Raw genomic sequence first — 27,015 nt, forward strand, 5'->3', positions numbered from 1 at the left:
CAGATGGCCAGTCCAGCCCTGGCTGATGAGATGAAACCGAAGCTTATTAACACCCGTCCCCAGAATACATTTAAGACGCATAATTATCAAGACATTGATTTGTACATTTTAATCAAATACAATACACTGCGGCACATTGTCGTATAGTCCCAATAAAATGTATGCGTCGGCACACGTTTCCATCGGTTTATCTTCCCGTGTCCAGTAGTGTTTGTTAATCGAAAGTTGATTTGTCCAGTCCAGTTGCGCTGGATAGTTGACCATGCAGTTGGGGCTTTCTGATATGACAATGGCCAAGCAAAGGCCACGAGTTCTTTCTTTCTCTTCCCAGTAACACTGCACCCCCGTTTCTTACAAAATTCCTTTAAAACATCCACTTTACAACGCTCAAATTAGTACTCTATATCGGGGTGACACGCTGCCATGTTTACCGAACTAGGGAGACATAACCTTTCACCTGGACCAGCATGCTTTGCGTGCGGTGAGATTCTGAATCCGCTTATTTAAAAGTAGGATCCTTTAAAGGATTTAAAGTTTCTGGTAGTCCAACAAGTTTATGATTCCTCCTTTATTATTCATTAAAGCGCTTCCGTACATTTATTAGCATGTAGTAAAAAATCTCGGTGTTATATTTGACCCAACTCTCATTTCAGATGCACATTAACAATATTACTGGAACTGCTTTTTTCCCCACCTTTACAATATTGCTAAAATTCATCCTATTTTGTCTGATGGTGATGCAAATATAATTCATGCGACACGCCTCGACTACTGTACTGTATTACTCTCTGGTCTTCCCATGATCAGTCTTAAAAGTCTGCAGTTAGTACAAAATGCTGCAGCTAGACCAGTGGTGAGCAGTCCTCGAGGGCCGGATTCCTGCAGGTTTTGGATGTGTCCCTGTTCCAATGCAGCTGATTCCAATCAATAGGATCGTTATCAGGCTTATGCAGATCTTGCTGATGAGCTGATCATATATCAGCTGTGTTGAAGGAAACATCCAAAACCTGCAGGGCTCCGGCTCTCAAGTTTGCCCACCCGAGCTAGACTTTTGACGCGGACGAGAAAGTTTATTCATATTCATATTACCCCGGTACTAGCCAACTTGCATTGGGTTCCAGTCCACTTGAGATGAGATTTCAAGGTTTTGCCACATTGAGCACTTGTGAAACATGAAATAAAAACTTGTACGTACAACACTTTTTCCCCCCATGATAGAGTTTTTCGTTTTTGAAATTTCGCCATCGCCTGTTTTGACACCCTGTATTTATTAAAAAGCACATCGATTTGATGGAACTTTTTTTTTTGCATATTATTGAAATGGATTTTTAAGTAGTTCAGCAATAGATGACACTAAATCCTACACACTGTCTCTTTAAAGGGATAAGCAGAGTAGGCTCCCTCAACTGTGCCATTTATTCACTGAGAAGTATACTTTCCACTTATTTATGTACTGCATTTACACACGGAATGAATTAAGTTGAGGTACTATTGTATTATACTTTGTTGTTTTCCCAGCATTACCATTCTCACATGCTTTGCCTGGATAAATAAACAAACTTGAAACTTTAATTACTTGAAACTCAGTTTAGTTCACATTAATCCCCGTCTTTTGCATAAATCAATGGGACATATAAAAACAAACTTGATTATTCGAGCAGTGTCCTCTCTCCTGGTCAGCATTTTTTCAGATGAACCCAGCAGTTGTATCCATGCTGCAAAGATGACAGACATTTGTCACAAAAACAATGAAAATGAGTAATAAAATGTTGTCAGTTCCATCAAACCATGAGCAGTAATTGCTCAATTACCCTTCCAATAATAATAATAATAATAATAAATTTTATTATTTGTAAATCACTTTATTACATTTCAATGACATCTCAAAGTGCTACAAGAGTTCAAAACCAAAACGTTTAAAACTAAACACAACATTGAAAAAAAGTTGCAAGACAACTGATTTAAATAGAAATAGGCCTACGCTTCTCTTGACTTGACTACAATCGCAGCTGCCCCTCCCCTTGGGCATCACATGGTTTAATTTAACAAATATTTGTAATTTTTGCATACAGGTCTTGCAAAGAAGGTTTAGTTCTCCATGCAAATTGTATAAATTAAACATGCCCTTTCATAGATAAAAACAAACAAAAACAAAAAACAATCGTCATTTAAGATGTACCCATAATGCCCTATCAAATGCGCGAAAAAGCCCTATATAAGGCACTCGTAAACGAGGCCAGTGTGTGGATTTCCATTTCGTCAACGGAGGGGCAGCGTCAACAGTCAAGCACAGCTTGAATGGTGAGTAGTACAGTTGCAGATGTGTGCGTCAAACTGGTAGAAACAAGTAAGTGTGCGCTTACAGTCACGCTCCCCAAATTGTAGATTAAACAGGAATGGTGCGGTGTCTCGTTTATGGATTCAACTAGTGGAGAAACTGATACATTAACGTGAAGCATTCAAACTTCACCATTAAAGTAATGAGAGATTCAAGTCTTTATTCAGTTTTTCTTTTCAGTCTTTCACAAGTTTGCGTCATTGTTATGTCGCAGCTTTTCTTTTCTTAATGACAGATGTGACACCTGGATGGCGTTTCAGTAATTGGTAACTGGCACATGCCAATGTATTGCTTATCTGTAAGTATATGTTAAAACACTTCAAATTTTGGATTATTATGTTCAGATTCAATTAATAAAAAATATATGGCATCATTTTTGAATTTGTGTTATCTTGTAATGGAGTGAGAGAGTTTAGATGTTTGTAATAGAGTGAACACTTGACTAGGAATAATTTTCTTCAATATAATTACTTTAAATCAAGAGTAATATTTGAAATGATAAAAAAATGGGTGAAGAGAGGCAGATAACTGAAATCAGTTTCAATGTCCAGGCAGAGAGCATCACCTGTGTTGAATTAAGTCCTAATATCCCAACTGGGTTGCTGCATGTTTCTAAATTGATGGTGGTAGTAGTAAAATATTTTTTTCATAATTTTTCTTTCTTTCCCTGTTTTATGGTTCTCATATGCTTTCATAAAGATTGGTCAGGTGTAATCCATGCTTTATTTGGGTTAGAAATAAAATCTTCAGCATTTTTAGAATTCAAGTTTAGGGTATTTCTGAAGCAAAAATGGTGCCTTGGGTGGTCACACATGATAAAATAGTGTGTATGAGCCAAATTGCCTTGGAGTGGCTCAAGACTTTAAATTTCAGTTAAAACGTGAACGCTATGAAATGTTTTAAACCAATTTAGTGATCACATTGTCAGTCCTTTTCAGAGTTGAAATGTCCTTGCTCTTGTGAAGTATTGCTACAAATTGATAACTGTCTCTAATTGGATTGTGTTCAGTGAATTCCGTCAAGGAAGGGGCTTGTTCTTTGGAGTTTCATCAATCCCCCCATCGGGTATTTAAGGCCACACGTTGACAGGACATCTAAAGCTTCATCCTGTACTGTAAAGCATTTTGATTTTCCTTGCATGTGATAACTTGTCTAGTTTCGGCACATGTTTAAAATGTGCACTTGGAGTTAAGATTTGTTGAACCCCCTCTTTCTCTCTGAAGGAAAAGCACCTCCATTGCTGTAGAAATGACATATCCAATGATCAAATTGGTAACATATGAACTTTTACCCCTTTTAAAGAAACTTGAGGCAAAATATATCTTTGCATTATGTTCTATTGTGCAACCACTAGTCTAAACCCAGCATTGTGATTAATATTATGTTTGTGAAAAATGAAATGAGCATATTCAAATTGCCCTCAGGCTCACATTGCACACTCTTTGACATTCGACAGCAGAGGGCAGTATAGGACATAATTGCAGATGGATAGGTTAACTTGCTAAAACGTTTCCACAAACCCAATATTAATCAGAATATCTGGATTATTTTAATTGATACAAATATTATTCCAAAGGATATTTTTGCCTTTTAATTTTCCTTGAAACACAAAGAAACCTAAAATGGTACTCTGTATCTAATAGTACGTCTTCCTACAGTTGGGTATCACGCTTATGCTCCTTCATGCTGGTAAGATAATTTTTAAGAAATGACACCTTGATCTGAACAATGCTTATGCACCGACAATACAAAAACGTATGTCTTTATCTTTTTTTTTTTCCTTCTAGAAAATGGCGTGCTAGTCAGCAGTGAACGTAAGCAAGCTACTCATTTTCTTCTGTATGAGTTCTCAAACTTAAAAATAATCACTTCCCTTTAACTCAAAGTGGTATATAAATAGCTCTGCTCTGACATTCATATAATGCGCTTTACTTTTTTGTTTTTGACAGCCACATATGGTACAATTCCTTTTTCAAACTGCTAATCTACGCTGATTGTGTTATGTATTGTAGTAGATGATGGCTATAGAAAATTTGTCCTTTGTCACTGACAGAAAATGGAATAAAGTGCAACAAGCAGCTATGTTTACATGATCTGACAGTATTAAGTTGCTGTACAAAAAGACTGCTCGGAGTTCAGCAGAAAAAAGTGATGACAATTTGATGATTAATTTTGAAATGTATGGGCAATCCTCTAAATGACTGATCAGAATGTTGGACTCAATGGTTTGACCGAGACAACCCCTCTTCTACTGGAGACCATGAAACTCTTTCCAGTCTGCACAAAGAGAACACAGGCAAAATCTGTGACCATCCAATTCAAATTGAGGTCAAAACGACATCTGGAGCCAGTGTTGAATCAACAGGCGATGTGATTCATGTGTAAGCACGAGATGTACTGCAAATGTTGCCATAAAATGCTTTTTTTTTTTTCCCGCACCTTCTTGCTTTTCTCTTTGCAGATCTGACACGCGCAGGGGATTTGTTTGTATAAATGGTGACCAGCCAAACAATGGTCATTGTGCAGATTATCAAGTTCGTTTCTTGTGCCCTCTTGAATTCTGTCAATCCGAAGGTAATCTTGCGCATAATGCACTACAGTATTTAAGACTGTTATAAAACCTTTTTCGAGTCAGGAAAACGTGTCAAAACGTCATGTTGGGTTTCAGTTATCTTTGCTTTTAAAAGTTTTGTATTCCCCCTGTTTCTCTTACAACTTGATGGTTGGCTAATTTACATATGCCCAAAACTTTTGGCCTTTACAATGTCATAAAAGTGCTGCATTGAACTAGTTTCCAACATGTTCCCTGATCTGAAAAAGATGGGAGTTAACAGTAATTGACGACATGCTTATGCCAAATAGTCTGACGGATGTGTCCCGCCTTATAATTGGTTGATCAGAATGTTGGACTCAATGGTTTGATCGAGACGACCCCTCTGCTACTGGAGACTATGAAACTCTTTCCGATCTGCACAAAGAGAACCCAGGCAAAATCTGTGACCATCCCATTCAAATGGAGGTCCAAACGACATCTGAAGCCAGTGTTGGATCAACAGGCGACATGATTCATGTGTAAGTATGAGATGAACTCATGTTTCTGACATGATGCTTGTTTTGGTGTTCATTGGTTAACTGTTTTCTCTGCAGATCTGACACACGCACAGGATTTGTTTGCAGAAATCGTGACCAGCCCCACAATGGCCATTGTACAGATTATCAAGTTCGCTTCTTGTGCCCCCTTAAATTCTGCAAACCAAAAGGTAATCTTGCACAAAATACACTTTTTGTATTTATCTGAAAATGCTACAGCGTGGACAAGCTTTTTTTTTATTTTTTTTTTTATTGGTTTTATACAGTATGTCCCATAGAGTTCTTCAAAATGGGGCAATCATGTGAAATCAAATCTGCATTTCAAACCAAAGGAAGTTTAGCTAATATAAAAAGCAAGCCACACAATCAAAATTATTTTTGTGAGGAAGCTTTGATCAATTTCGCAAATATTGGTTTTGAATGCTGGATAGCAGTTTTATGACTCAAAAGTTTATTTCATCCCATCAACCTTTGCTTTCTACTTATGACTAAAGAGTGTTGGACTCCGTGGTTTGATCGAGACGACCCCTCTGCTACTGGAGACTATGAGACACTTTCTGACCTGCGCAAAGAAAACCACGCAATCTGTGACTATCCGCTCAAAATTGAAGCCGAAACTACATCTGGAGCGTTTGTTGGGTCAACTGGCGATGTGATTCATGTGTAAGTACAAGATGAACACATGTTGACATAAAAGGCTTGCTTTTATTTTGAGAAACTGATTTTTGCCATTTGTCACTACAGAGCCGATTCACACTCAGGATTGATTTGTAGAAATAGTGACCAGCCGCTCAATGGTCATTGTGCAGATTATAAAGTTCGTTTCTCTTGCCCACTTGATTTCTGCGAGTCAAAAGGTAATCTTGTGTAAAATAAACTTCTAGGTGTATTTGTATAAATGTTAAATGAAAATGTATTTTTATGGATTACTGAAGAACAGTTGTCGTGTGAAAGCAAATGGATCTTGTTTAATTAATCACAAGTCAAATGATCAATATAAATGTTTTTAACGTATATTGGTGTAGAATGCTGCATGGCAGTTTATTTATTTTGTTCACCAATTCTTGTTATATACTTGTGACTGCTCCAGAATGTTGGACTCCATGGTTTGATCGAGACAACCCCTCTGGGACTGGAGACTATGAAACACTTTCCCACCTACGCAAAGCAAACCCTTCCAAGATCTGCGACCATCCAATTAAAATTGAGGTCAAAACCAAACTTGGAGCCAGTGCTGGATCAACAGGCAATGTGATTCATGCGTAAGTACAGGATTGGCTGGGTTAACGTTGACTTTATTTTTTTCTTTATGAGTTTCTCTGCAGCCCCACTAGTCTAAACATGACAATCTGGTTATTGTTTGTGGAGCATGAGTTGATCTGCAAAATACACCCATCTCAGAGGGCGGCCATTTTGCCACTTCCTGTTGCCTGACAATGACTTCACAGTTCAGGCAACAACCAATCACAGCTCGCCTGTTTACTGAAGCTGAGTCATGCGCAGGTGCCAAAATAGCCATCCTCAAGGGATGGATTAAAAACTAGACTTGGCTGTATAACTTGTATCACACAAATGCAATATTAATCAGCAGAGGTGGGCTTTCTGTCAATAACGGACGTCCCATTTTGTTGACTCTCTTCGAATGACTAACATTGACTGAGGCTCATTTTAGTGAGCAATGACAGATTGATTACAATACGGTTTGGCTTGAACTAATACCCATGATGGAAAGGTGTCCAAACTGTTGACAATTTGCCGAATGGCAGACGTTCAAAAGTCATTGTCACACCTGATAATCAAAATTACTTGTTTAGACTAGTGGGTGACACATACAACATACTCTTATTATATTTTTATTTTGACTTCCTCTTTTAATTCTCATAACTATTTGTCTCTACAGATATGACACTCACACTGGCTTTGTTTGCCGAAATCGTGACCAGCCCCACAATGACCGTTGTGCAGATTATCAAGTTCGTTTCTTGTGCCCTCTTGAATTCTGTGAATCCGAAGGTAATCTTGCACATGGTGCACTACAGTATTTCAGCCTATCGTAGGCAGTTTAATGCCACTTTTTAGCACAAGGAAAACGTGTCTAAACAGTTTAGAATCTTGGGGTTGCCTTAACTTGTATTATGCGGTTACATTTTTTTTTTTTTTTCCCCCTTCCTGTCCATGTTTCTCCTACAAACTGGCCTTCACTTTTTGTTCATTTGGTTTTGACTTTAGCCACAAACTTGTGTGTGTGAACACCCAGAAAGCTATAACACACAGAAGTAGGCTTTACAAAGCAAATGCATGACCCCCCACCCCCCATTGAAACATAATTTGATTTATTGGATTCAGTTTTGTCCTTTTGATGTGTTAATTTTAGTGTGCAGAACTCCATGGTATGACCGCGACAACCCGAGTGGCAACGGAGACTTTGAGACACTTGAGAGACTCTACATTGAAAAACCAAAAGAAATCTGCAGACTGCCACTTGGCATCGAGGTCCAAACTGTCGCTGGAAATACTGTGGCGTCAACAGGGGATGTCATTGCTGTGTAAGTACTAGATCCAGTGCAACATTTGGCAAGCTAAATTGCACCTTTTGTTGTACAATGCGCTTTCTACCTCACAAAATGATTTGAAGGCGAATTGAGCAATTACTGTCCATGGTTTGATGGAAGTGACTCATTTCTATTACTGATTTTCACTGTTCTTGTCATGGTAACACATTTCTGTCATCTTTGCAGCATGGACACAACTGCTGGGTTCATCTGTAAAAATGCTGACCAGGAGGGAAGACTCTGCTCGGATTATCAAGTTTGTTTCATATGTCCCATTGATTTCTGCAAAAGACTGGGATAACTGAAATAAACTGAGTTTCAAGTAATTAAAGTTTCAAGTTTATTTTTATCCAGGCAAAGCATATGAGAATTGCAATGCTGGCTGCAGAAAAACGAAGTACCTAAACTTAATTCATTCCTTGACAGTTTGTATCCTGAAACTTTCTTAAATTGAGGTAACTATTAAAATGACTGGAAAATCAATCTATTCAGTCCCAAATTGTTTGCCTTTTGATTGTGTGTGTGTGTATAAATACAGTACAAAATAAGTGAAAATATACTTCACAATGAGCTTATTCTGCTTTGCCCTTTTAAAGAGTGGTGAACTAGTTGATTAAAAACCCACTGTCTATATGGGAAAAAAAAAAAAAGTTCTATCAAATCGATTTCTTTTTTTTTATTATATATAAATGGTGATTCAAAAAGTGCCAAAATCAACTCTGGATATGGCAAACTCTAGCTTGGACATGTGTTGTACATACCTTAGAGTTATTATTATTATTTTTTTTTTCATATTTCACAAATGCTCAACGTGGCGTGAAAAATATATATATTTTTTTTAACTACAAAAAAAAACTTGCTACCAAACAGCCATTATTTGAATGGCCGCGAATGGAGTGATGAAAGAGTTTGCGTAACTGCACACCTTAAAGCTTGCAAGCATTGTTTAAATGACTTTCAGCCTTCAGTGACAAAACGACAGGTGCACTTGGTGCCATTTTTAACAGTCCTAATGGAGTTTAACGGCAAAAAAAACACCTTTGCAAAGCTCGAGAAGATGGAAGTGTACGCCTGTAAACCTCCGTTCACTCTTTCCAATTTCCAGACAAAGATTCGAACGGATGTATAAGAGGCTAAAATTGATTAAAAAAAAATATATATATATATATGTATTTATTTTGCCTATCCTGAAAGCAATAGAACAGTAGTATGCGTCACAAAGCTTGCTAGCGGACGTATGTGTCATTGGAATGATGATTTTAGTGTTATAGCGTTCATCTTGGCTACTTTAACTGACTTTAGAGTTTCATTTTCCAGAAAATACAGTGGTACCTCGGAATTTGAACATAAGTCGTTCCTGCGAAGTGTTCAAAGTCCGAATTGTTCAATCTCTAAAACATTTTTTTCCCATAGGAAATAATGTAAATGCAATTTATCCGTTCCCAAGCTCCAAAAACAGAACATTCCTATTTAAATTTATATTGTGTTTTACATTTACACCCTGTACAGTATTTAAACAATAAAAAAAAATACTTTACCTTTTTTGTTGTGGTGTGATGGCATCAGTGGATGATAAATGCTACGTTAATGCTAGCTTTAGTTCAGTGCTGAGTTTGTGTATTTTACATTGGGCATATTGTTAGACTACTAAGCGGTCCTTGCGGGCGTTTAACGTCAGGCACGTTGAACAGCTAAGGGGGGTCCTCATGTATAGTAGTAGTTACGTTAGTTACAACTGCGCGATAATCTCCTTCCTAAATCCACTGTGGTTCGTAGCACTGTATGTTTTTCTTTACTGCCACTGCCACTGATCTTTGTTTCAAACTTATAATTTATTAGAATCCACACCTGAGTTGGAGTCACTGAATAAACAAGTGAAATAAATGCTGCTCTTAAGTCACAACATAATATTCTAAGCAAGGACAGGGGCATTTTTACCACTCTTTTACATGTCCTCTCATTTTAACTTCACTCAATGAACATTTCAGAACTGAGGATACTAATTGTTGAAGCCCTGTAGGTGGAATACGTTCCCATTCTTGCTTGAAGTTCAATTTTAGTCGTATTTTGCACTTCATAATGTGCCACACATTTTCAATGGCAGACAGGTCTGGACAACAATCTGATAAGTCATTTTTGTCTTCTTTGTTTTGGAGGACATGGCCATGAGTTCTAAAAACAATTTGAAATAGGCCTGTGGACTCGTCAGACCACACGCACATTTTTCCACATTCCTTGCGAGGGTAACAGCATATTCACACGGACCGAGTACGGATCGGAGCAGTGTCCAGACGGCATCTGTACAGACTGCAATTCACACAGAGTGCTGTGATAATGCCACAAGTGTTGTTTTTTCATCAGAGTTGATTCAAGCTTGCAAAATGTGCACCTTGGCAAAAAAGCAACACTGAGCTCAGCTCACGGGAGTCACACTCCAGTCTAACGCTTGCTTGGAGGAGGAGTTTTTGAGAGCTCAGTTCAGATATGAATGTTGAAATGTAACTAGACATTATTGTGTAATTGCCACAAAATAATCTAGGTTGTAGTCTGTAAATTTCTTCAGAAAAATATATTTGTTATTGCATGTTTATTATCCAAACAATTGTTTTCAAAAACGTTTTTTTTTCTGTGGACCCCATGGCACCCTACTCAGGAGTCCTAGAATTTGGACCTCTTTAGACCTCACTGTTGGGTTTGTAAGGGCATGTTACTTTTAAAGTAAAGTGGATCCTAATCGACCTGTTTATTCAATTGATTATTTTTTCAAAAAATAATCAATATGAGTTTTGAACATTCCTCAACTTTCCCGGTCTTTTGTTGCCCCTGTCCCAGCTATTTTGGAACATGCTGCAGGCATCAAATTTTAAATGAAAGAATGTTTGCTTAAAAACAAACAAACAAAAACCAATAAGGTTAATCAATCTGAACTTTAAATCTTATTTTGTGGGTATATATTTTATACTTAGTATTTATATATTTTGGTGTATGTTTAGATTTTTTATAAAGGCTTTACTATACATTGTCTTTATTTTAAATAAATAATCATAAAGTAAATGCTTTAATACACATGGCCGTTTAAAATAAATGCCTTTATTGTTTAAAAAACGCCTTGCTATACACATGGTCATTTACAACAACAAAATGAGCCTTACTGCACTGGAAATCATAAAGGCTTTATTATACATGGTCTTTTTAAAATAAAAGCCTTACTAAACATGGTAATTTGTTTAAATATATGCGTTATCAACTACCATAAATGAGTACTGTAAATGCTTTACTATACTTGGTCATTAAAAAGAAAAAAAAAGCCAGTTCCTAATTATTATTTTGGGGGATGAGGGCTCAACCTTGCTCTGCAAGATGAATTCTCGCGGTATTTGTGAGTTCACGATCTCTCTTCTTGTACCGATCCCGCTGATTTTCTACCACTGGTAGTTTGGACCAATCACAAAGCAACATTGTGTTTAGGGCCGGGATATGCAGCTGTGACGAAAGTGGCAAGCAAACCAAACAGGGCGACACCGGTGGACGAATGCATGGATGCTGCAATTAATTGTGTTCTCACAGAATTACTCCCAGTTTCCAGTTTTTGAAGAAAAGCGAGAGGCGCTTCGTACATTTTGATCTAGTAAAGATGTTTGGGTGCCAGTGTCAAGTCACCTTGACAAGAGAATGCAAGTTTTCTTATAGCCCAATATAGCCCAAGTAAGTAAATCATTTCAACTCAGAATATCAAGTTCAAATAATAAATTGTTATTAAATGGGAACTTTTACAACTCAGCTTCCTGAGTTGAAAAAAAAGAGAGCTTTTTTTTAAGTTGAGTTAACTTATGTTTTTAAGGTAAACCACCCCAATACTTTCAACAGTAGACGTGCTATGAATTACGTAAATAGACATTATACAGCATAAACATTTGCCTTTACAGTGGAATCTCGAGCTACAAATGACTTTTTACTAGTTGCGCACACATTTTTGCAGAAAATCTGCTTCTAGTTACATACATGAATGGTATAGGCGCACTCTTGGTTTGTTTTTCCAGGTTTAGATAGCGCCTTGACAACCTGTAATGTTTAAGCGCTGTCGTAGTTCATACCTTATCTCTAAATATTATTACACACATCGACACATTTATTATTAAAATAACACTTTTGTACATCCGTCACTTTCAGAAAGGTAAAATGCGTCAACATCGTTGAAGTTCATCTTTAAACTTAGCTGGGAATAGTCCTTATTGTCACTTCTTTTGAAAAGTCATACCTTCTTCTTAAAATGTAAGGCTTCTCTAACATTAATGTCTAAATGTCATTGCGAACTTTGCACATAATAAATATGACAGACTTCCCACATTTGATCTCCAAAGTGTTGTTTTTCACCGGCCGGAAAGCAAACCCAGGAGCCAGGAGTGCGCCCCACCCCAACACGGCAGCACGGCAGGCCCGCCAGGCACCCCACCGGCCCACAGCCCCCGCCACCCATCCACCCCCGCCACACACCACAACCCAGCCCCCCAAACACCCCCCCACCAAGCCACCTGTACCCCCCTCCCCCAACCAAGCCCCCCCCAGACTCCACCAACCGCCCGTCCCCCTGACCCCGCCCCCCCAAACACCCCCCCCAAGCCACCCGTACCCCCCTCCCCCAACCAAGCCCCCCCCCAGACTCCACCAACCGCCCGCCCCCCAGACCCCGCCCCCCAAAATCCCGGGGACCCCCCGCACCCAGGCATCGGTGCCGGAGAGGGGCCGGACAGCGGAGCGGCGAGGGCACCCGCGCCCACCCCATCTTCAGCCGCGAGGAGGGACGGAACACCGGGGGCAGAAGGGGAGATGGGAGCACCAGGGGCAGGGCGGCACCCCTGAACCCCAGGCTCAGCGTCACGCCAGCGTTCTTAGTGAAAGCTAACCCTGTTACTGAGTTCGCCAGCTCGCCGACTGGCAAACTCTACCCCTACACCGTGAATATGACCCCACCCAGTGTATATACAAATGTGTGAATGTTTTGCATTAAACCGCCCACCAAACCCCCACCCACCCCACCGGGACCCCGGCGGGGCGATAGGGCTCGCCCCCCTGATACTGGGGCCCGCCCGAGGTGCCAGGAGGTCCACCAGAACGGGGCAGGCACAACAACCCCACCCACCAGCCCGGCCCCTGGAGCCCCGAAACCCGGGCCACGGATGGATTCCCCGGCCCAGGGGAGGGGGAGGAAGGCGGACAGGGGAGGGGGATGGCGACGGCAGGGCCACAGAGAGAGGGGGAGAGGAGGAGGAAGGGTGATGAGGGAGAAGGGACAGGGAGGCGGAGGACGGGCGGGGAGAGGCAGCAAGGGGGAGGGGAGAGGGAGCCACAGGGCACCCCGGAGGCTCACAGGCCCCGAACCGCGTCGCCGGGCCCGGAGAAAGGTAAATGCGTCAACATCGTTGAAGTTCGTCTTTAAACTTGGCTGGGAATAGTCCTTACTGTCACTTCTTCTGAAAAGTCATGCCTTCTTCTTAAAATTTAAGGCTTCTCTAACATTAATGTCTAAATGTCATTTTGAACTTTGCACATAATAAATATGACTTCCCACATTTGATCTCCAAAGTGTTTTTTTTCTGCTTGAATAAACAAGGAAAAAAAGAATTCTTAATAGTCTGCATTATGTCACAAAAATGAGCTACACAATTACACACCTACATTTATTGAAACGGTTTTCTAGCTAACACAGAAATGGACTGCTGTATAAATTCGGTGTTTCTGTGGACAGACCAATTGGTACAAGTAGCAGAAGAGGCTTTGCATAACCTTAAAAACGAAGTTTGTTACATGTTATGTGGATAGCTTATGTTGGCCTAGAGACTGAAAATGAAAATTAACTTTCACTAATATGTATGATCAAGCATTGTCCCATTATAAGTTATATGTAGAAGTTAAATTTCAGGAATCTGCTGCATTTCCAGCCAACAGCAGCTATCACAGAGACTGCTACGTGCACTTTTGCCAACATCCAAACATAAAATGAGCGAAGAGAAGAAGGGGGAAAAAAGCACTTATTTCAGATAAACGCCTTACATACGCACATTTAGTTTACCAACTTTCAGGCTGCAGTCCACAGAAAGCTCCAGAGCCAATACTCGAGCTGGTGCATTGCTCTTGTAAGAAAAACTATGTTAAGGGGAGATACACCTTGCCATGCCATGTACAAACTTGTGCCAATGCACCATCTGTGGCAATAGGTTATTTGAAGATAACAAACTTAAGTTGTTGTTGTTCATTTAATATAATTAATAGTTAGTTCATTGATATGCTACTAAGATGGATAAAATACAAACCCTTGGTTGTTTAATTACATTGGACAATTATTTATGTCCAAAAAGTTCCATGGTAGTTTATTTTTTAATTTTGCTGAGCGACCACAAAGGATCATATTTTTAAATCATATACGTTCCTCCCCCGATATCCATTTACATTTCTGTAAGATCAATAAAATACCCTTAATAAACTAAACCGTAACGTAAACTTGTCACAGTGAGTGCGTGGCTTATCAGGCCCTTTACTGTCTGAAGCCGCATCTGCCACTTAAACCCAAATAACTTCCAACTTTTGTTTTTTGTTTAACCTCTGTTAGAGGATAAACTTTTTCCTCCGCATGTTCGTTTTCTTTCGGGTAGTGAGAATGTTGGTTATCGGAATACAGGCTGGAGATCGATGAACAGTTCCTTCAAAGCTTTTATTTCTACAGAATATTCCGGGCACAAGTGAGTTACAGACAATGGCTGTAGCATCTCACAAGTGCGAAGTTACAGAAGACTTACAACATTCTTATACTATCTTGAAGGGCGGTACCACAAAGTTTCCAGTAAACAGTTCACAAAGTTAACCGTACATGCGATAATACTCAATGACACTATTCAGACACAGAACAAAGCCCATTTGAGGAATAGAGGAAGTTATTCAGTCATGACTACACCTGGCAGAGATAGCAACAACACTCACAAATATATATCCGCAGAACAAAGCTCTACTGAGGAAATTAGAAAATTAAAACAGTTATGACTAAATCTGGGCAGAAGACACTTCAATCCCCCTTTGACACATGAAATGAACAAAATAAAAAAAATAAAAAAAGGGACTAGCGGCGTCATCGTCGCAGACGGCTGGCGCAACATTAAGCAAGGGTTGTGTGGAAAGATTGGACATTATCATCTTATCAGTAGAATAAGAAGCAAAAGCGCGCAACAATGAAACATCCCTTTAGCAGTATGAGGCATTAAAGAACAATTTGATTCATTAAAAGATTTTGCAGTGGGGTAAGCCTATGTGTACCACATGTTGATAGTTAAGGGATGTCCCCTGTCCATGGGGTGCCAGACGTCCGCCGGGGCAGGATCATGAAGGAATCGACGAAAGCGTTGTGTTGGTGAGCTAGACGACCAGGAGAGACACACCAAAACCAGGAGAGAGGCTGTTGCAAGTCTGAGCGGGAATGCCATGGTGAGAAGGGAGGACGGCCTTGCGCCCGTTCTGCAGTGATGAGTTGAACCAAGGCGCAGTCGGCTTCTTCAGGACCTTAGGGTAGACTGCCTGGTCCCAGGATGAGTCACCGGGATTATTCTGCCCGTATACCGTGAACTCAACCTTTAATAGATCGATGTCAGTGGGAGCCAGTTTGCTTCTCGGTTGTTGTTGGGCACCTGGTGCAGGGACAATGGCGCCAGCCGGTGTCCTTGCCGGTCGGGTGGAGGAGATGTGATACCACGTATCACCTTTTCCGTGCAGGCGAACTGCAGAAGATGTCCTCTCCGTCACCTTGTGGGGTCCTGTCCACCTGGGCTCAGACCATTTTCGTTTAATCACTTTCAACCATACATATTCACAATCATTTATTTCTGAAGGAGCATCTGGTTGTTTTTCTGTTAGCTGGGAGAAAGTAAATGTTAGTTGTTTGAGTTCTGGAGGCCCTGGAACGTGTGCCTCTTCCAATGGAGCTGTTGGAGCCGGAAATGGTCTGTTGGTATGACATTCAAATGGGGTCCAACCCTTAGTTGAGTTCAGTGACATTCGCACATTCATTAATGCAACAGGAAGAGCTTGAAGCCAATTCAAATTTGATGAGGCCAGTGCTTCAGCCAATTTTTCGTTAATATTTCTATTCATTCGCTCAACCTGTCCTTGGGATTGGGGATGATACACTGAACCAAATGTGTTTTAGCCCCAATGCCTTTTCTACTGCTTGTAGATGTTTGTTTTTGAAATGGGTTCCATTGTCTGATCGAATTTTTCTAGGGAACCCATGTGATGGTATGTAATGATTAATCAAATGTTTTACCACGATATTTGCCGTTTCTGTTTTACAGGGATATGCCTCTGGCCATCCTGAAAAGGAATCCACTATTACCAGCAAATATCTGTATCCTGACACTGGTTTTATCATGCCAGTGAAATCCATCGAAACCACCTGACCAGGAGCAGTCACGTCCGGATCATGAGTGCCCTGGGGAGGTTTCGATGTAGGCATACTGTTATACCTGCTGCAAACACTGCAGTCCTGCAGTTCACTTTTAACAATTTGTCTCATGAAAGGATGCCACCAGGAGTGGAGTCGTTTCAGTGTTTCTTCCACACCTACATGGCATGTTCCATGGGCTTCAGAAATTAGATTTTTCAATAGTTTCTGAGATGGAATACATTTACCTTCTTTTCGCCATATACCTGCTTCATCTTTTTGTCCCCCCTTTGGACATCCACACAGTCTTTTCTTCTGGTCTTGCTTTTTCCTGCCGCAACTTAACTGTTTCTACTATCACCTCCTGTGGATTGTCACATTCAGACTCACTTACAGTTAGTTGGAGTGTAGGTCGGTACCCCGCAACCTTTTTTGCTGCTCGATCTGCTGATTCGTTTCCTGCTGATACAAAATCATTAGTTCGAGAGTGACCTTTACATTTTATTACTGCCACCGCTGTTGGGAGCATTAAAGCAGCTCGCAATTTGAGAATATCATCCATCCCATGTTTAATGGGTGTACCGGTTACAGTTTGGAAATCGTTTCGCTACCATTCTTTTAATGCAACATTAACTGTCATGTGTGCATACGCCGAATCTGTGTAAATATTTACTGACTAGTTTTCTGCCAATCAGAGCTGCTGTCAATGCCAAAATTTCAGCTCTTTGTGCTGACTGAGAGCCTAAAATTCTTTCTGCTTGGACTTCTTCAAAACCTGTTTCTGTGGGTTGGGTTACTGCCAATCCAGATTGTAGGCCATTGTTGCCTTTGAAGCAACATCCATCTGTGAAAAGGATCAAGTCCGGGTTGTCAATAGGCGTCTCAGAGTTCAGTGTGGAGTGAGTTTTCTTCCGTAGTTCTTTGTATGCAACAATGCGGTTCTCCTTCGAGCAGACCTTCAGCCATGTTTACTCCTTCATGAGTAAAGAGAATATGTGGTTGTGTTAAAATTGCTTCAATTTTTCTCTGTCTTCCTCCGGTCATGGTGAAAGCTTGACTTGTGACGTACTGGACTGTACTGTGTGATGTTCGCACAGTTAGCGGGTGATGGAGAACAATGTGAGATGTTTTCTGAATCAGGCGAGCCAACGCTGAAGCAAAGGCTGCACAGAGGATGACGTTGTTTATATTTTTCAAGAGGCGTTGATGCATAAAGGCAAACATGTCTTTCACCTATCTCCCCCTTCTGATAAAGAACAGCAGAAACACTGCTGGTCTTTTCAGAAACATCCAGAAAGAACATCTTGTTGTAGTCAGGGATGACAAGAGCCGCAGCTGATGACAAGAACTGTTTAAGCAGGACAAAATAGTTTTCAGCGGCTGAAGTCCAAGAAAGAGTATGTGATAGGTTTCTCATTCCTTTTTCATTAACTAATTGTCTGAGAGAATGAGTCAGTTCCGCAAAATCCGGAACATGATGTCTGGAATAGTTGCAAAGCCCCAGAAAAGCCAACATTTGTTGGTTTTGGGTGATGGAGGATATAGTCTTTGTGAGAGGGAGACATTCTTGTTCCGTGGCGTGAAATCAGACATCCTAGAAAGGAAACCTGGTGGCTTCAAGACAAGAAGATTCAGATGGAGCTGCCAGCAAGAGGTCATCCACATATTGCACCAGGAGAACACCAGGGGGCAGTTTAAGTGGAGACAGCAACTGGCGAAGACAGTCGTTGAAGAGTCCAGGTGAAAGGACAAAGCCTTGAGGCAGGCGATTGTAGGAGTAGCAAACACCATTCCAAGTGAAAGCAAAAAAATTGCTTCATTGAAGGGTGGGGTGGAATGCAAAAGAAAGCATTAGCCAGGTCAATGCAAGTGAAATGAGTGTGGGTTGATGTAATTTGGGACAATGCAGAGAGGGTTCGGGACAGACAAAGTAGGAGTTAAGACGGCCGCGTTAATCGCTCGCAGGTCATGGACCATGCGAAGCTTTCCAGTATCTTTCTTCTCGACGGGTAAAATAGGCGTGTTATAATCAGAGCCGGGAATTTCACACAACACTCCTGCTTTGAGCGAACCGTCAATTGTTTCCGAAATGCCAATCATCCCAGCCTCTTTTACAGAGTATTGGGGAACATATATTTGTCCTGGTTTAATCTAAAACACAACAGGTGAGACGTTACAGAGCCCAACATCAGTGGGATCCATGGACCACAGCGATGTGGGAAGGAAATCAAGAAGGTAACCAGCAAAATCGCTGTCGGTTGTTTCACGTCCATGGTGCCTATCCAGAAGCTGGTGCTCCAAAACGGAAGTGGGTAAAAATGTATTAGACTAAATCCAATAAGCATCAAGTGACGGGGAAATGAATTTTGCCAATCAGTGGCCTGTGTGCATGCCAGGACAAACGGACCGAGATCCTTCGCTGTGTGCTGAGGCGAGATCATCAAGGAGACATGTGGGAGTTGTTCAGGAGTCAGGGACACCAAAAAGGCGACACCTGGTTTGCCTGCAAACAAATCACCCATGTTCAATTCCCATATGTTGTTTTCAATTTCCTGAAATGCCTCGCTATAGATCTCATCCACTGATCTGTCATAGTACAGAGTGCAATGCATACAATCAGTTACCATATCATAAGATCTGAGGTTACGAACCCAAGGTGACCAGAGAGTCCCAAAGTTCTCAGCTTCGAGCCAACCACTGGAGTCAATATCCACTCTTGCCCAGTAGATGTCGGCAGTGGCGCATGCCACAGGGCGTTGTTCAACAAGAGGGAACTGGGAGGTGGCACTGGAGGCAGAGGAGGCAGAGCAGCAGTAGGTGTTACCATCCGGAAATTCCAGGATAAGTCCATCAGGGCTGCATTTGATGAGAGGGCATGTGGCGATGAGGAGATCTCTGCCCAAAAGATTGACTGGACAGTTAGGTGCAAACACAAAAGAATGCAAAAGAGTCTGTGAAAAACATTGAACAGTCACTGAGCATGTGGATTCAGGGCACCATCATTGTGGAAACTGTCCACCAGAGGGAGGCAGATACTGTTGGTTTGGCACCGGGGGGAATATCCTTGTTGCTGCTGCAGGATATCCTCTCTCTCCTCGATTGTAGCCACGTGCAGTTTGTTGGCCTCTGCCTCTCCACCCAGACGCTTGAGGTCGCTGTCTGCAATCGCGGGCCCAATGACCAGGCCGTCCACAATTGAAGCACATGTTACGGCCACCCAGGGGCGCACCTTGACCCATGAATGAACCTGCTTGATACATCATGCACTCGGAATCGACAGAGGGAGATGAGATCACAGCAAGAGTGGTTTCTTCCTGCTTTTTCAGATTTTGCAACTGCAACATAGCAAGTTGTGTTTCTGTACTTTTGTGTTTGTCTACCTTAGACTCTTTTTCTTTAGCATGTCTCCTCAAATGATGTTTAAGATGTGACAACCACCGGTCAACCTCCGGATTGTCCTCCATGGCCTGTGCCAGAGACTTGGGAACGCCCTTCAAAATGGCTGCTCGGAACACTTGCGAATGCAAGGTGGAGGCCGTAGGGGCGTATCCTGTTTTCAGAGTATAATCAGCGAGGGCCCGATCAACAAAAGCCGCGGCCTCCTCATCTGCTTTGGGAGCGAACACCAGATCTGAAATGACACACTAAGGGAGGGGTTAACAAAACGTCTAAGGCTATGGACAAGGTTAAATAATTTTCTCGCGTAAGAGCCTAATTATCGGGGAGAGAAGAGAAACCTAAATTTTACATTAGAGTATTCAACTGTGAAAGCGGACATAATTGTGTAAGAAGAACACAGATATCACCTGCTGTTTACATTTGTCCCGTAACCGCTCTCTGCACTGCTTGAAGCTAATTGGCACCACCAAATTGCATAGGCTGAAGTTTCTGCATTAACACTCACATCAGTGGGAGAAAAAGGTTTGTAAAACATAGCAGAGTTACCAGTGGACGGGTCAACTTTAGCTAACATGGGTGCCTGCAAGATTTGGGAACGAGTCACAGGCCGATGAGGAGGAAACTGGACCTTCGGAAGATTCTTCGGGGTCTTCAGGACCTCTGGTTCGGTCCAGAACGGAGTCAGGGTGGGCACCTGAAAGATTCTGGACATGACACTTTAATTCTGCTACTTGATTCTGTAACTGAGCAATGTACAATCTGTTTTCCACTTCCTCATTCGAAGGGCGTGTTTCGCAGCGCCATCATTCTTTCTCTCGCTTTCATTTCCACAACTTTATCATTCTCGCTCACCTTTCTACCTTTTGGAGACAACCTGTTAATTTTTTTCACTTCCAATTTTAGAGCCGTCGCTCTTTTAACACAAGCTTTTTTCCGTTTTTCTCAATGTCACCAAACGCGCAGGTGAAGACATTGTAGGAAACCATCCATTCTCGCAACACTTCCTCATCTCCTCCCTTTTTGTCCCCTTTTTTTTTGGGCTGTTCGCTCTCACCCCCCACCCCCGTTCTCGCTCTCTCACTCCCCCCACAGTCACATGCATTTCTCAGAAGTGGTCGAACTATTCCTCTTAATTCAAAAGTACTTGACGAGGACCAAACAAAAGCACTCTAACCCTAATTTATCAAAACCACTCGAACTTCTTATTCTTATTTCTCTTCACTCAGTTATTTCTTATGCGCTTATTTCTTCGTAACGTTACCCCATAAACAAGGACTTCAGTTTGTAAGATTCTAAAATAGAACGAAACAACCTCAGATTTTTAATGTCTTAGTAAAATCCAAAAACTAGGATTTCTTGTTTCTAAGATTCCATAATGGAACGAAACAACCTTGTCTTTTAGATTTACTAATATCAATTCACTTAGATCTCACATACAATTTAGTCACAAATTAAATGACATGAAAACAGGTCTTGGAGTAGTCAACAGACAGAAAATCAACTAGGAGGATAAATGTCCTCTTACCTTTAAATTACTTTGGCGCCAGATGTTCTATCTGTTGACCAACACCCTCAGCCCGAAATCACGGCGGGGGTCACCAATTGTTAGAGGATAAACTTTTTCCTCCGCGTGTTCGTTTTCTTTCGGGTAGTGAGAATGTTGGTTATTTGAATACAGGCTGGAGATCGATGAACAGGTCCTTCAAAGCTTTTATTTCTACAGAATATTCTGGGCACAAGTGAGTTACAGACAATGGATGTAGCATCTCACAAGTGCGAAGTTACAGAGGACTTACAACATTCTTATACTATCTTGAAGGGCGGTTCAAGGTTTCCAGTAAACAGTTCACAAAGTTAACCGGACATGCGATAATACTCAAGGACACTATTCAGACACAGAACAAAGCCCATTTGAGGAATAGAGGAAGTTATTCAGTCATGACTACACCTGGCAGAGATAGTGATAACACTCACAAGGATATATCCGCAGAACAAAGCTCTACTGAGGAAATTAGATAATTAAAACAGTTATGACTAAATCTGGGCAGAAGACACACTTCACCTCCCACACCATGTGTGATGAATAACGTAATAGTAATTTGAGATGAATATTCAGTGACAAAGAAATATAGCTTCAGGTCTCGAACTTCACAAGTGCTTGAGCAAGACTTGTAAACAACACATATGCTAAAATACATGCTAACAGTTGATGCGTTTACTCGTCATTTACATTGCCAAACTTTATACAACATATAAGTAGCATCACTAGTGTTTTCCAAAAATATGTATACACACCTACAAATGTATAAACTGCGCCTGTGACCAACAGCTGTTGCATATAAACATCTGAGATTGGCTGAATATCATCACGTGATTTGAAGCGTTGCGTGCTTTTGGTTCAACTGACAGTCTGCAGTGTTGCCTGCACGTTTAATGAAATTGACACCTTGATTTTGGGAAAATGTGGAATAATTACAAGTGCCAACAAAAAATCTGATTCAGAAAAAAATTAACTTCGAAATAAACGATCCAGGTCTTCCCTCACCAGGGATCATTGATCTCAAAAACTAAAGCAGAGACGTTGCCTTGGCCCACCGCCTAGTACATGATGTACCATTATAGGAGCTTTTCTACCGCCAGGACTTTTGAAGAACTTTTCAATTTACCTTGGTAAAATTCAGTTTGTGCACTTTTCCACCACCAACAATTTCCGGGGTAATTAAATTCCCTAGAGGACAACAGAGTACTCTCAGTAGCAGGGCCTTGCTGAGCCAAGCTCGATATTTGAGGGGGTGGGCTGCACTTATGGAAGACCAAAACCGCCAAAATAAAAAAATGGGCTAAATACATAAATTACTAAAAGGGAAAATAAAAACAGATTTAAAAAAAAAAGAAAAAAAAAAAAAGAAAAACGATTCAAAAAATTAAAATTGAATTAAATATCAATCAATAACACTCTGCTCTAACATTTATTTCATGCTGCAGATGCTCTGCCAGGACGAAATGTTATTCAAATGAGGGGGCGGTCCCAAGCGTGTTTTGGGTTGGACAAACTGCCTATCACGTGAGCGGCTCGGCGAAAAAGGAAGTCTCGCTGGCTTGCATTGGGCTCTTGTGACTAGAGTTGCTCGACAACAAGAACTCCTTTACCTAGAACGCAAAGATCCTGGGCTTGTTTGTGGAAAAACAGCTTATGTGAACTGTCTCAGCATGGGTGAGCGGACAGATCAGTGTTGTGCTTCTCGCAGTATTTAACCATCATTGGAGACTTTCGTGAGTGTCTGCGGTTCAGAAAATGGATGACTGAGTGTCACTCATTGTGATAGGTTTGTGTGTTTTTTTTTTTTTTTAAAGATGGGACTTTGTTTGGGTTCAGCCTGTTATGAGTTAGAGAATCTCAAAATGCTGTCTGCACAGAACACAAAGCAGTTCCTCTATTTTGCATTTACTTATAGTTTGTTCTTGTAGCTGCATTAAAAAATAAAAATAAAAGTGGCCGAATAAGTTCCCCTGGATAGTCTGTTCTGAATAAGATAGCTATGTTGATGGATTCACTGAACATACACAGGGAGCAGGAAGTACAAAAACTCAGTCCGACCCCATATTACTCATTTCAATAATTTAGGACAGATATTCATTTTCAATAATCTTAAAATAAAAAGTTTTTTAAAGTTTCTTTTGCCAGCATTTAGATTTTCACTTGATTTAACAGGATAAATAAATAAACTTTAATAATTACTTGAAACTCAGTTTATTTCACATGATTATCTCTTGCAGAAATCAATGGGACATATGAAACGAACTTGATAATCAGAGCAGCGTCTTCCCTCCTGGTCAGCATTTTTACAGATGAAACCAGCAGTTGCGTCCATGCTGCAAAGATTAAATTTGTTACCATGACAAGCACAGTGAACATCAGTAATAAAAAGGAGTCACTTCAATCAAACCATGGGCAGTAATGAGTCTCAATTAGCCTTCAAATCATTTCAGTGTAATAAAAAAAAAAAAAGATGGCAGATTGACATGCACGGATCGAGTACTTGCACAGCAATGACATCCCCTGTTGACGTCACAGTATTTCCAGCAACAGTTTGGACCTCAATGCCAAGTGGAAGTCTGCAGACTTCCTTTGGTTTTTCAACGTAGTGTCTCTCAAGTGTCTCAAAGTCTCCGTTGCCACTCGGGTTGTCGCGGTCATACCATGGAGTCCTGCACACTGAAATGAACACACCCAAGGACAAAATTGAATCCAAAGAAACAAGTTATGTTTCATAAACCCTATTTCTGTGTTTTATAGCTTTTCTGGGTGTTGTGGCCATGTTTCAATGCATAAACATTGGATGTATGAGTACACGCAAAAATTCCAACAATGTTCACATGTAATAAGTAAATCATTGTACTACTGAAAAACTATAGATCTGCAAGTGCTAGCTCCTTTAATGGAATCAAAACCAAATTATGGAACAAGAAAAAAAAAAATGCAGTTTGTAGGAGAAATGTGACTAGGAAGGGGAAAAATTGACTGCAAAGATAATCAAAGTTGATGAAAACCCAACATGACATACTGTTTAGCATTTTTTCCTTAGGCATTAATTTAACCACAAAACAAAACTTAAACTGGCTATGATGGACTGAACTACATCGTACATTATGCGCAAGATTACCTTTGAGTTGACAGAAATCAAGAAGGCACAAGAAACGAACTTGATAATCTGCGCAATGGCCATTGTGGGGCTGGTCACGATTTATACAAACAAATCCCCTATGTGCGTCAGATCTGCAGAGACATCAATTACTCTCAATGAAAAACACCAAAACAAGCATCATGTCAAAAACATGAGTTAATCTCGTACTTACACATGAATCACGTTGCCTGTTGATCCAACACTTGCTCCAGATGTCGTTTTGACCTCAATTTGAATTGGCTGTTCACAGATTCTGCCTGGGTTCTCCTTGTGCAGATCCAAAAGAGTTTCATGGTCTCCCATCCCAGAGGGGTCGTCTCGATCAAACCATGGAGTCCAACATTCTGATCAACCAATTAGAAGGCGTGACACATCTCAGTCAGACCATTTGTCACTTATTACCCGTCTCAGATTAGGGAACATGTTTGCTTGTTGAAACTAGTTCAATGCTGCACTTTGATGACGACGACATTGTAAAGCCCAAAAGTTTCTGCCATCTGAAAATGGCAACCACATTTGGTCAAACATGACCACTCAATTTTAAGCTGCTGACTATTAGCTAGACTAACAGGACTCATTTAGAGCATAGTTTCATGGCTCAGAACATTCAAGTTACACTACAGGCTCTAATGATTTATCAACCGAAAAATTTTACCATTGCGTCCAATGTTTTTTTTTTTTTTTTATCTGAACATCAATCACAACTGAATAAGATTACAAGATCACCATTTTTTTTTTTTAAAGAATCATAACAGATGTTGATTAACAAAAAGAGCCCAATAGTGTACATAACATGTGATGAGCCACTTAAGTCAGATTTGGTAAACTCTTTAGTCAGTAAAATTTTTAGGCAGCCACTATACGCCAGAAAAATCATTTTGACCTCAATTTGAACTAGATTGTCACAGATTTTGCCTGGGTTCTCTTAGTGCAGACTGGAAAGAGTTTCATGGTCTCCAGTAGCAGAGGGGTCGTCTCGGTCAAACCAGTGAGTCCAACATTCTGATCAGTCATTTAGAGGATTGCACATACATTTCAAAATTCATCATCAAATTGTCATCACTTTTCTGCTTAACTCCGAGCAGTCTTTTTGTACAGTAACTTAATACTGTCAGATCATATAAACATAGCTGCTGTTGTACTTTTATTCCATTTTCTGTCAGTGACAAAGGACACATTTTCCATAGCCATCATATAAAACAATACATCCATCGTAGATTAGCAGTCTGAAAAATGAATTTTACCATATGTGGCTGTCAAAAACAAAAAAGTAAAGTATATTGTACGCATGTCAGAGCAGAGCTATTAATATACCACTTAGAGTTAAACCTGTCCAAGGGAAGTGATTATTTTTAAGTTTGAGAACATGCAGAAGAAAATGAGTAGCCTGCTTACGATCACTGCTGGCTAGCAAAGCATTTCCTAGAAGGAAAAAAATAGTTAAAACATTCAGTTTTTGTATCTGAGCAGAAGCATTGTTCAGATCAAGGTGTCATTTCTTAAAAATGATCTTACCAGCATGAAGGAGCACAAGCGTGATACCCAACTGTAGGAAGACATGTACTATTAGATACCGAGTACCATGTTGGGTTTCTTTGAGTTTGAAGGAAAATTAAAAGGCAAAAATATCCTTTGGAATTATATTTGTATCAATTAAAATAAACCAGATAATCTGATTAATATTGGGTTTGTGGAAACGTTTTAAGGAGGTTAATCCATCTGTTTATCAATTTCAGGGCACCGCAATTATGTTCTGTACTGCCCTCTGCTGTCAAATGACAAACAGTGTGCAATGTGAGCCTGAGGGCAATTTGAATATTCTCATTTCATTTTTCACAAACATAATATTAATCACAATGTTGGGTTTAGACTAGTGGTTGCACAATAGAACAATGCAAAGATACATTTTGCCTCAAGTTTCTTTAGAAAGGGTAAAAGTTCATACGTTACCAATTTGATCATTGGATAGGTCATTTCTACAGCAAGGGAGGTGCTTTTCCTTCAGAGAGAAAGAGGGGGTTCAACAAATCTTAACTGCAAGTGCACATTTTAAACGTGAGCCAAAACTATACAACTTAACACATATACGAGAAATCAAAATGTTTTACAGTACAGGATGAAGCTTTAGATGTCCTGTCAACATGTGGCCTTATATACCCGATGGGGGGGTTGATGCAACTCCAAAGAACAAGCCCCTTCCGTAACAGAATTCACTGAACACAATCCAATTAGAGACAGTTATCAGTTTGTAGCAATACTTCACAAGAGCAAGGAATTTCTGTTGAATGATTTCAACTCTGAAAAGGACTGAAAATGTTTTTACTAAATTGGTTTAAAACATTTCATAGCGTTCACATTTTAACTGATATTTCAAGTGTTGAGCCACTCTAAGGCAATTTGGCTCATACACACTGGTAGATTTTACCATGCGTGACCACCCAAGGCACCATGTTTGCTTCAGAAATACCCTAAAGGTTACTTGAAGTCTAAAAATGCTGAGGATTTTTATTTCTAACCCAAATAAAC

At 40.5% G+C, this 27,015-nt stretch overlaps 2 pseudogenes; one reads left to right on the forward strand and one right to left on the reverse strand.

Moving 5' to 3' along the window:
- The window catches only part of LOC147170369 (mucin-5AC-like), a 46,556-nt pseudogene extending 38,275 nt beyond the window's left edge, over window positions 1–8,281 (forward strand).
- The window catches only part of LOC147170367 (uncharacterized), a 128,919-nt pseudogene extending 102,216 nt beyond the window's left edge, over window positions 1–26,703 (reverse strand).
- Between the last annotated feature and the right edge of the window lie 312 nt (window positions 26,704–27,015).

Source organism: Leptonotus elevatus, chromosome 7 (genome assembly GCF_054856555.1).
Source record: "Leptonotus elevatus isolate MCC_2025b chromosome 7, RoL_Lele_1.0, whole genome shotgun sequence".
Taxonomy (NCBI): Eukaryota; Metazoa; Chordata; class Actinopteri; order Syngnathiformes; family Syngnathidae; genus Leptonotus; species Leptonotus elevatus.